Source organism: Amblyomma mixtum, chromosome 1 (assembly GCF_055824585.1).
Source record: "Amblyomma mixtum isolate Tamu chromosome 1, ASM5582458v1, whole genome shotgun sequence".
Lineage (NCBI taxonomy): Eukaryota > Metazoa > Arthropoda > Arachnida > Ixodida > Ixodidae > Amblyomma > Amblyomma mixtum.
The window spans coordinates 62358421-62368035 of NC_143012.1; the positions used below are offsets into that span (position 1 = coordinate 62358421).

Here is a 9615-nt window from a genome sequence, read left to right on the forward strand (position 1 = left end):
ACATTTGTTGCGCGAAGGTCATGTTTTGGTTGTTGCTTTCCGCATATCATTACGTGTCTTGTTCACTGCCCAGACGAAACCGAATGTTTTGCAAGAACATTCAACGATCTGCTGAGAAATATGCCTGAAATGTCGTGCTCGGTGCCATATCTATGCGCTCGAGAAAATCGCCGGGAGCGAGAATGTCTAGCGACAACGCGTAAATGTTTTGTTTACACGTTCTTGCTCCTTTACGAGGGGATGAACTATATATTGAATATTGACTAGCGGCTGACTGGCTGTCAAAGCGGGGAACGAATGCGACATACGTTGTGGCTTTTTCTTCATTTCGAATGTACAGTTTTCCTATATTTCTGCGTGTATGCGAGTGGTCATGTGGACGCAGTTACGACAGAATGAGACATCGATACTTTGTAACCTTGGAGCATCATGCAGTGTTGTTATCGCCACGGATGTGACGCGATGACTTTTGTACTGAGTACACATGCAGGGACTGTTCACGACCGATGAATATTAGAAGGAACTCTTTCATCACTGGTTTTATTTCATATTTATGCTGAACGTCGGCATCATTATGTGCACTTTAGCTCTCGGTGTCCAAAAATTAGCCGTGCTCTCGTTATTTCAGCGGCTCTTCTCAGAAAACATAAGATACACAGTATCAACACAGTATTGTGTATTTCATCGCGTTACTTGCCTGCACCAAATGAATTTCCCAGTTGTGCTCGCCCTCCGTACACAATAAAGCCAACAAACTCGCCCAATAGCGAAAGTGGTCGGGTAGAGTTTTTTTCAGGATCCCAAACCATTTCAGCCAGTGGCAGCACAGTTAAGCGCTTTTGCCGGTAAAAGGAGGTGAATGCTGCTCCAAGGCGAATTACAATAATGCAATGACACACCAAAACAAGCGCAAGCATACTGCGAATTCATGCATGTGCTAAGCATGCGTAAAGTACTGACTGCTTGCTGCTGTCGCACGGCACTTTTCCGTATATTAAGGCGAAAGCCTTTAATGGCTCACATTGTCGTCCGTTAGCAAAGCGTGTCACACGCGTTTAACTCGGGAACTAAAAAGGATAGAAGGAAACCAATGGCTGCTTCAGATAGACGAGGAAAAAATGAACCTAGAAGTAAAGTTTGATGTCTGTAGATTGATTAATTATATACAAAAATGTCGAAATTGCGTCGAAATAGCGCGGACGTCGATATAGCCACGGGAACAGTGTGACGTCACATTCACCGGAAGTAGTCACGGCATAGTGAAAATTGTCACATTGGTCGGAAAAACGTCGGATTTGTGTCAAATTAGATGGAAAAATTTGTAATTAAGCGTAATTAACACAAGATCCCCGAAAGATGTATAATTTGGGTATCGATGCAGCCACAGGAACGGTGTGACGTCACATCCACCGGAAGTAGTCACGGCATAGTGTCATCGGCTTTCGCCTCTCAACACTTTAGTTGCCAAAGTGTCCTCGCAATTTTCTTTTATATGTAAAGCTGTGGAAGGTGTGGATGTGATCCGGTTGAAAAAATAAAGGGAGGCGTGTTACTCCGTGCTGGTTTTGTGGCCGAGTGGTCTCGGACAGGTTCATTGGGTCAACGCGTCGTCAGCAGTGAGAGTGCATTCAATCAGACTGATGGCAAATTAGCATGCAATACCCCTGTACGCAAAGTATTTTCGCTCACAAGTAACGCTCTACTTTTCGATCGCGGATGGAACCGACAGCGTTATTGAATAGCCTTCGACAGCGTTATTCACAGGGTTATTCAGAGGATTTGTAGGGCATACTGACCACATTGGATGTAGAAGATGGAGTAATCAATATATTACAAATATCTATAAAAGGAACAAATTGCTTATAAAATGGGGAAGAAAATGTATCACAGCCGTTAGAGGTACAGCGGGGGCTTACGCAAGGATGTCCTCTGTCACCTTTTTTGTTCATGTTGTACCTACACGGGTTAGAGACCAAACTAGAGAAGATCGGACTAGGCTTCAACCTTTCTTTAATCAAGCAAGGCGAATTAATTAAACAATCATCACCGGGACTTATGTATACGCGGATGATATAGTGCTAATGGCTGACAACAAGGAAGATTTCCAGAAGTTGATATTTACGGTACAGAGGGAGACGGATTAGGTTCCAAGTTTAGTAAGGAAAAATCTGCAGTCGTGACATTTAATGATGAGGGCGGCGAGCATAGAATACAGGAGATAACGCTAGAGGTAGAGGATAAGTACAAGTATCTTGGGGTGTGGATAAATAGAGGTGTTGAGTATATGACACAGTAAGAAAAAAAATGGGGGAGGGGGGGGGGCACTTCGTCTAAAGTGCGTAGAGGCAAAGCGTTTTCCGCGCCACTTTGACCGCCTCTGTGGAACTGGTGACGTCACCACTGGGTGACGTCACACATAATGACTAATTCCTGAGTAATGCCAAATTACTAATTAATAGCTAACTACTGATTAATCACTACATACTAATTAACTGCTAATAAATGACGCTTAAGCTTGGCCTTCAGGAGTGGAACGCAACAGCGTGTTGTAGCGCTGCCATGGAGTCCATGGAACGCCACCATTCGTTCGGCGCGATGCCGTGCCCTTTGAACGCAACGCTTTTTAAGGAAAGGAAATCGCAGTAGTTCCCTGTCATCTCAGTGGACACCTGAACAGCACCTATAGGAAAGCAAGAAATGGGAGTGAAAGACCATAATGAAGAAAATGAAAATTGTATTTGAGGAAAGGAGATTACGGAGCAACTGTCTCACATATCTCGATGGACACCCGTCATCCAGGCGCTGGATGTAACACTGGACGAACGGGAGAATGAGCCATTAAAGCCTTTCGCCTAAGTTGAAGCTAGAAGGAATGCAGCTGTCATGAAAAAAGTTTGACTTGGTTTGGTTCATTTGGGTTTAACGTCCCGAAGCAACTCAGGCTATGAGGGACGCCGTAGTGAAGGACTCCGGAAATTTCGAGCACCTGGGGTTCTTTAACGTGCACTGACATCGCACAGTACACGGGCCTCTAGAATTTCGCCCGCCGCGGCCGGAATCGAACCCGCGTCTTTCGGGTCAGCAGCCGAGCGCCTTAGGGCCTGGGACAGTGGATTTCTTAGTCGCGCTTTATAAGCTACGAAACCGATGAAGCGGCAACTTTGAAAGCAAAGGAAAGGTGCATAAATGGCCTCCTGGGACAGTGGATTCCTTAGTCGCGCTTTATGGTGGTGGAAAACGTTTATTTTGCTCTATTTTACAATATTTTTTTGTGGCTTAAGAAGGAGTCTTCCATCTTATCATCAGGGTCGGTTCCCCTAGTCCAGGGCTCCGCTGAGGGTAGCTGCCTTGCGTGCACGCCTTACTAGTCCTTGTTGGACTTTCAGGATGTCGCTGTATAGCATCCTCTCCCACTGTTCCGCACTCGGGTTTTCTATTATGGGTAGCTCGTCTATTTTCTGGCAAGCCCATGTGGTATGGTATAGAGTTGCTTTGTCTCCACGTCCCTGAAACCGATGAAAAGTGGCAGCTTCGAAAGCAAAGGAAAGGCGCATAACTGGCCCCCTGGGACAGTGGACAACTCAGCCGTGGTTTAAATTACGTGGCGGTAGTGACAGATGTGCGTTGCATGCGTTGGCATTGAAAACGCTGTGACAGAAACGCGGCACTGAAGCCATAGACCTCCACTACGGCACCTCTTTCTCTCGTTCTTCTTTCACTCCCACCTTTCTCCCTTCCCTTACTGCGCGGTTCAGGTGTCCACCGAGGTATGCGAGACGGATACTGCGGTTTCCTTTCCTCAAAAACCAATTTACTGAAGCCATGGAGTTTCTTACTATTACCTAGAGGGAAAGCTGGCAGCCCGTCTATGGGAGTTTGCATGGCGACCCCTGGAGACCACTTCAGCCACCATGAGCGCTCAAAGCATCATGGGGCGGTGAGCTACTTGTTGCGGAACTGCAACTTTTGGCCCAAAAATAATAGAAAAATAAAGCTGTTTGATAACTACAGACGTCCTAATATTCAATATCTTGTCTAATGATTGCAACAAACGAGCAGAAAAGCATTTAAGTGCAAAGTTTGCTCAAAATAAAAGACGACTCGCTCTCCTATTGGCCTAGTAATGAACACTATAAAAACTAATATTTCGTACTTAACAGGCGCACCGTTAAAAGTAAATATGTTTTCAAAAAAGATGTTGTTGCTTAGATACTATAAGAGGTTTTTTAATGGCATTTCGGAAAAGTGAAACCTTTTATTGGCGTCGTGTGTCGTCGCGTTTTCACTACTATGGTTTGTACACTCTGCATTCGCGCGAAAGTCGTCTGCGCACACACGAACAGCGTTTTCGGAATGAAAAATCTTAGTAGTGCCACTCCGTGTTCCCGAAAAACTACGACTGTGCCGCAACAAGTAGCTCACCGCCCCATGATGCTTTGGGCGTCCATGGTGGCTGAAGTGCAGCGCCGCCAGCTTTCCCTCTAGGTAATAGTAAGAAACTCTATGACTGAAGCCATAGGCCGTCGGATGATGATGATGATGAAAACTTTATTTTGAACAAGGGAGTTTTGGACACGTCGGTCCTTGGGCCCCCGCACGCCCCCACTGCACTCATTCATGTCCCGGAGGCTCATGACGCTGGCAGCCCGGCATGTGGCTGTCGGCGTTCATTGTGTTCATTGGCGCTTATAAGTACGTGGGGTGATGAAAGAGAGAGAGAGAGAGATGTGGGCTCCGGCTCATGCAGACGGCCCCTGGGGCGCCCGCCTGCTAAACCGCTTACACCTCCAACACGACTGCACTCCAGAGGAGGCGGAGCGTACCCCAGTACTGTGGCGCCATATGCTCTGGGTCTCCCCGCTCCCCCGTAACATGGACACCGACATGCACGAAAACAGACGACAAGCGCGGGCTCGGGCTCTTGAGAGACAACACGGCTCCCGACCCGGTGTATATTATGTAGACGTAGCAGGGCCATCGCCCACGGGATTTTACACGCGCGCTGTCGTTCACCAGGAAATGCACGTTGATGGACTCTCTTTTCGAGCCCCGAATTCAATGCGAGCCAAGGAAGTAGCGATAGCGCTTGCTGCCGCCCACGCCAATTCGGGAATCATCATTACGGACACCCGAAAAGCATGTGATCATTACTTGGCAGGGGAGATCTCCCCCTTAGCTGCTTGCATTCTAAGACGGACTGCCACTGATCCAACACCGAAAAGAATCATTTGGGCTCCTGGCCATCAGGGCTTACAAGGTAATGAGGCCGCTGACGCGGCTGCCCGAGCGCTTATTCACCGTGCTCCTCATCCCAGCTCTTCTGGCTCGGAGACTAACCAGCCGCTGCTGCGATTCAGGGAAATAATAACGCATTATAGCGACAACCACCGCCTTTTCCCGGCCCCTGCAAAGGGGCTAAGTAAGACGGAGGAGCGAACTTTAAGGCGCCTGCAGACAGGTACTCTACTCTGTCCTGCAATCTTAAAGCATTACGATACTAACACGGATGGGCGATGCCCGCACTGTGGGGAGACCTGTGATATCTTCCACATGGTGTGGGCATGTACTCAAAATCCCCACCTCCCCCCCTTCCCCTACCCCTTCCAGAGAGGCATGGGAGACTGCCCTCCTCTACTGCTCCTCGTTTGAGTCCCAAAGGGCTCTGGTGAAACGGGCGAGAGACGGGGCATTGTCATGCGGTGTCCCGGACTAGGGACGCCGACCATGTAGCGGGGCCACTCTGTGGCTCCCAAACTCTATTTCAGCAATTAAAGTTTTCACCACCACCACCGTGCGTTAGCGCTGACAACGTTGTGGCCGACACGCGGCACTGCTGCAATAGGCCGCAGCGTTCATTGGATGAGCAAACTCGCGATCAACCGTTAACTGCCACCTGCTATAGGGTGGCAGGATGGGTGCGCTGCCTATCCAGTGTGGAACGCACTCAACCTTACAGACGCCAAGTTGCTCGATACGCCATAGCTTACGCTCTCCAACCAGGTTCAGCAGTAGTTGAACCGCACCTAATTTTTTTTTAGTACGTGGAATTGAGGAGAGACCTGAAGCAGCCGCCGCGGTGTCTCAGTGGTTATGGTGCTCAGCTGCTGACCCGAAAGACGCGGGTTCAATCCCGGCCGCGGCGGTCGAATTTCGATGGAGGCGAAATTCTAGAGGCCCGTGTTCTGTGCGATGTCAGTGCACGTCAAAGAACCCCAGGTGGTCGAAATTTCCGGAGCCCTTCACTACGGCGTCGCTCATAGCTTGAGTCGCTTTGGGACGTTAAACCCCATAGCATAGACCAAACCAAAGCTTTTTTTTTTTTTTGAAGCCAGCTCCCCACTGCTCCCTCCCCCCTCTACTTGGCCGCTGTCGCGGCGCGCTTGCGCATGCGCAGCAGACATTGCAGCAGACGACGCCGCTGCGCCCGGCGTTGCTATTGGCTGCGCCGTCGGCCAAACACTCCCAGCAGCCCTTGCGAAATCGCGTGTTTTCCGGAACACTTTCTGGCTCCATGTTGGAAAGCAACGTTCTGGCACCGGTCTGCGTCCAACATTTTTGTTTACGCTGGTCACTGCTCTAGCTCTGTGTTTATTGTCGCCTCCTAAGTGCACTCCTCGACTCGACGATCTCAATTTTGTTCATCGGTTCCGTAAAGCTGCAAATTCTCGAGAGCTGCTTTGACTTTGGAGGGGCCACCCTGGCGTGACAAAAGCCAGACCGACCAATGTTCGCGGGACTGAAAGAAAAAATCCATCGCTTCTTCTCGCCGTCTCGCAGCACGCCAGAGGACAGCACGCCAGAGGAGCGTCGGAGCGCATCGAAGAAGCGCAAACGTGACGGCAGCATGGATGGTGAAACCGACGATGAAGACGGTGTCATTGTTGTGGCTAGTGAGAAGGACGATGACGACGGTGTCACTGTTCAGGCCAGCAACAGCCGGAAACATCTTCGCTCCGACGAGACTCGTGTGCCGAGCGTTGGAAGATCGGAAAATGACGACAATTGGTTGTGGTGGGCATTCCGTAAGCCGATGCAGAACTTCGTCAGTCAGGCTGAAAGCTGCCTTAGCCCGACCGCCACTGAACCTTCCTTGAAGCCTGCCTTGCCTGAAGAGCAGTCTTCAGGCCATGCGTCGAGAGAGTCGCTGCAGTCGGTGGAATGCCTGGAACAAGGTGGGCCCGGTGAGAACCAAAACGACCGCGATATGCCGGTGCGAGAAAGTGACCGTGCAGTGAAACCCGAAGAGTCGCCGGTCAAGAGCCCCGGCTCCAACTCTTCGAGCTCGACCGAGGGTAAAAAGGAGCTTTCCGTGCGCAATGGTGATTGGTGCTTCACGTCGAGCTGCATGCGACTTCAAGAAAAGCGCGAGTACCAGTTGATGCTGCGTCAGCGCTGTACCGCTCCGTGCCCACAGCCAAATCCTCGTCCGCAAAATTCCCCGTCCTCTTCCCTTAGTTCCACCGAGACTGGCAGCACCGAAGAAAAACCCCAGTGGCCTCCGTCGGAACAGCGGTCTTCAGGCAGTACAGTGGCTTTGGATGTGCCGGCATTATCTTCACTTTTCGCGAACCCCGCTTATGTGACAAAACGCTCAGTGGCCTTGAAACAACCCGCTGCATCGAGAAAGTCCTCGTTATCCACATCTTCATCATCGACGGCGTCGCCAAAATTGCCGCAACTCCCCTCGAGTCACTTTTTCTCGCCAGTATGGATGGAAGACCTAAAAGAAAGGCTGGCACAGGCAGACCAATCAGCTCAAGCGCGCATATTCTTCAAGGAGAAGATTCTCAAAGAGAATAAGGCACACGTACCCCAATCCTGGGACAAAAGAGCCCTCTCTTAAGGAAATCCCAATAGAGGTCGCCAAAAAGGAAGTGTTCCCAGAGCTGACACCCGAGATGGAAGCTGCTGCGAATGACGCTCTCAAGAGGGCACCATCTGACGACATAATTGCCAGAGGCTTCACACTGACTGACATGCAAGGACGTGGAGACGCAGGTCTGAACTGGCTTAATGATGAAGTCATCAACTTCTAGATGAGCATGCTCATGGAGCGCAGCCGCACACACTCAGCCCTGCCATCGGTCTATGCTTTCAACACCTTCTTTTACCCAACGCTGCGTGCCAGTGGCTACAGTGCTCAGCCATTTGCGACTGCATCGACGCTTGAAGTTGAAACATTTTTTCCGCACTACTCTTCAAACTTTTGACATATGTGACGATGTCAGGTGATGTGGCCTTGCCTTCAGTTTCCGTATTTAGTTCTTGAGATAAAATTTTGTGATAAAATTTTATTGTGATATTGTGATAAAATTGTTGATATTGTGATAAAATTGTTGCGATAAAATTTTATTGTGATAGTGATAAAATTGTTGTGATAAAATTTATTGTGATAAAATTGCACTGTGTATTCGTGCGCACAGTCCTTTGTTTTCTGTTCTATTCAAGAAAGCTTGCCTAGTCTCACTTCTGACAATGAAAACCTTGCCTGATAATTTTCGCTCCCTTTGAGCGTGTAAGAGCTCCATTTTCGGTGAACAGAACTGCTTTGGAATTAAAAAGGAGTAATCCATCAAGGTCAACTGCAACAATTTTTGTTCAGTGTTCCAGTATGTTGCCGATGTGTGCACCACGGCATTTCAGCCGAGCTTTGAGAAATAAACTCTGCGACGTGCAGCATTAGCATGAGCAGCTTTTTCGATTGCAACTTGCTAGCGTCGGACTTATTTCTTCCTGTTTAAGTATCTTGCTTTGCTGTTGGTTCGTGGCATTTAAATGTGCGCTAAAGAAGTCAACTGTACGAAATGTCAATGCAGTTGAAAATACTGTTCCTTTGTTACCAGGACAATCCAAGGAACTTGCTTTTTACTGCTGTTTAGTGCCACACAGATAATTTTTGCCACACTTAATAGAAAATGCATTGCAGTCTCTGTTGTACAACAGAACTGCAGAACACATTAAATGGTACTGAATGGCTCCATACAACCTTTGCACGTAAGAAGAAAAAAAAAAGCCGACAGATGCACATAGTTGGGCATGCTGGAAGAGTGGTTTGGAATCATTGTGCCCTAAATACAGATTATATAAGCACACGTGATTACAATAATAATGTATCTGTTAATGGAACAAGCCCCTGATATGCTATTATGCAAGATTGGTAGTTTCTTAGGCTGCTTGTGTTTTAAGTATTGATTTTTAGCGTTTAGACGTGTAGTCGGATGAAAGTGCTCTGTTACTTATTGTGGCAGGCAGAATCTGAAGTGTGAAGGGTTATCGAGTGACCCGAGGGACGTTGCGATGCTCAAATTTCACTTTTGGAAAAATTTCAACAGGAAAAATCGGCATTTACAGCAGTTGCTCTTGCATCATGCTCTGCAGTAATTTAGACCATAGTGCAGTTTTAGCAAATTTAATAGCTGGTTTAGTGCCACTGTTTAGTAATAAACAGGCAGATAGCACAGATGGAATCATGCCCGCAGAGGAAGGGAATGGTGTGTAGGGTGGTATTTTGAATGACCTGTGGGAATAGCTGAACTATAAGCAGTGACAGCACAGGTATATGACAGTTCATGAAGCCATGACAAACTTAAAAAGGAATGTGGTACGATTTGTGCA

At 48.3% G+C, this 9615-nt stretch overlaps 1 pseudogene; it reads left to right on the plus strand.

Moving 5' to 3' along the window:
• Positions 1–6695: 6695 nt before the first annotated feature.
• LOC149366475 (uncharacterized) lies at positions 6696–8210 on the plus strand (annotated as a pseudogene).
• Positions 8211–9615: the final 1405 nt, after the last annotated feature.